This window comes from Nannospalax galili, unplaced genomic scaffold (assembly GCF_000622305.1).
Source record: "Nannospalax galili isolate Female #2095 unplaced genomic scaffold, S.galili_v1.0 scaffold1082, whole genome shotgun sequence".
In the NCBI taxonomy this organism is placed as follows: domain Eukaryota; kingdom Metazoa; phylum Chordata; class Mammalia; order Rodentia; family Spalacidae; genus Nannospalax; species Nannospalax galili.
Window position 1 is genome coordinate 616,043 of NW_008348580.1, and position 2,410 is coordinate 618,452.

Genomic DNA, 2,410 nt, shown 5'->3' on the forward strand with positions numbered 1-2,410 from the left:
TTAAAATATCGGGGCAACTAACCTGGATGCGACTTCCTCAAGGATTCAAAAACTCCCCTACTCTGTTTGATAAAGCTCTACATCGTGACCTGGCTGACTTTTGGGTAAGAAACCCATAGATTATGCTCCTCCAGTATGTAGATGACCTCCTTTTAGCAGCTAAGATGGAAGCAAGCTGTTTGCAAGGTACGGAGGCTCTCCTATTGAGACTGGGGGAACTTGGATACTGAGCCTCAGCAAAGAAGGCCCAAATCTGCCTACAGCAGGTAAACTACTTGGGCTACCGGCTAGAGGGAGGACAACGATGGTTAACGGAAAGTAAAAAGCAGGTGGTAGCCTCTATTCCCCCACCAACTTCAGCCAGAGGACTCAGAGAGTTCTTGGGAAGCGCAGGATTCTGTAGAATATGGATATCGGGTTTTGCCAAGATAGCGGCTCCTCTATACCCTTTAACAAAGAATGGGACCCCTTTTGCCTGGACAGAAGAACACCAGAGAGTGTTTGACAAAATAAAAAGAGCACTGCTAACGCAGGATTTTGTAGACTATGGATACCGGGTTTTGCTGAAATAGCAGCTCCTCTATATCCTTTAACAAAGAGTGGGACCCCTTTTGTCTGGACTGAAGAACACCAGAAAGCTTTTGACAAGATAAAAAAAGTGCTGCTGATGGCTCCAGCATTAGGATTGCCAGATCTGACAAAACCTTTCATCCTATATATAGATGAAAATAATGGGATGGCAAAAGGAGTCCTTACTCAGACTCTGGGACCCTGGAAAGGGCCAGTGGCTTATCTCTCAAAGAGACTGGACAATGTGGCCGCAGGCTGGCCCCCATGCTTGAGAATCATGGCGGCAATAAAATCCCTGGTAAAAGATTTAGATAAACTCACTATGGGTCAGCCCCTGACTGTTATAACACCACATGCAGTGGAGTCTATTATTAGACAGCCTCCTGACAGATGGTTGTCAAATGCCAGAGTGACCCATTACCAGGCATTATTATTAAATCCAGAAAAGATCAAGTTTGGTAGCCCTGCCACCTTAAACCCTGCCACGCTGCTACCAACCCCCCAAAAAGACACTGAGATTCCCCATGATTGTCAGCAAATACTTACGGAGATGCATGGGACTAGGGAAGACCTCACTGACCAGCCCCTAACAGATGCAGATGCCACCTGGTATACGGATGGGAGCAGTTTTCCACAAGACGGTGAGCGTAAGGCGGGGGCGGCGGTGGTTGATAAAAAAAAATAATTTGGGCCCAAACACTGCCAGCCAGAACATTGGCCCAGCGGGCTAAATTAAAAGCCCTGATTCAGGCCTTAAAGTTAACAAAGGAAAAAAAAGTCAACATTTACACTGACAGCCGCTATGCGTTCGCCACGGCTCACGTACATGGAAAAATTTACCGGAGGTGGGGGCTTCTCACCTCAGCTGGTAAGGACATTAAGAACAAAAAAACAATAGTGGCCCTTCTACAAGCCTTGTACTTGCCTAAAAAGGTCAGCATTATCCATTGCCCTGGACATCAGCGAGACCAGGGGCCGATTGCTCAAGGCAATCGGATGGCAGATGAAGCCGCTCGTCAGGCAGCAGAAGGTACCCGCATCTTCTTACACCCATTCAGACCTTAAGGCTAAAATTGAGGCACAAACAAAGGAGGGAGATGCTCTTTTTACCTATACTGAACAGGATCTGGAACTTGTTAGGAAGCTCAACGCTACCCTGGACCCAAAATCTAAAATGTAAAAATACCAGGGTAGGGTAGTGCTTCCTCGAAAGGCAGCCTTTGAGCTAATCTCCCAACTCCACCAGTGGACGCACTTAGGACACAAAAAACTAAAAACCCTATTAAAAAAAAAAAAAACAATTCTATTACTTCCCGGACCTTAACCAGCTAGTCCAAAAAATAGTGGGAGAGTGTGTCTCATGTTCCCTGGTAAATGTTTCCAGATCAAAGGTCCCATCTGGCATGAGAGAGAGAGGGATACGACCAGGGACTAACTGGGAAGTAGATTTTACTGAGGTCCTCCCAGAAAAATATGGTTATAAATATCTTTTAGTGTTTATAGACACTTTCTCAGGGTGGGTTAAAGCTTTTCCCACCTGGAAAAAAACAGCCCAGACGGTGGTAAAGAAACTGATTAAAGACATTTTCCATTAGATTTGGACTGCCTAAGGTAACTGGGTCTGATAATGGCCCAGCCTTCGTCTCCCAGGTAAAAAAATAAATAAATAAAACCATTAAAGAGACCTTAACCAAATTAGCTCTAGAGACTGGCACTAAAGACTGGGTGCAGCTCTTACCTCTAGCTCTATTTCGAGCTAGAAATATTCCTGCTATACACGGTCTAACCCCCTACAAAATTCTTTTTGGAGGGCCACCTCCTGTTCTCAATGTAACTTTGT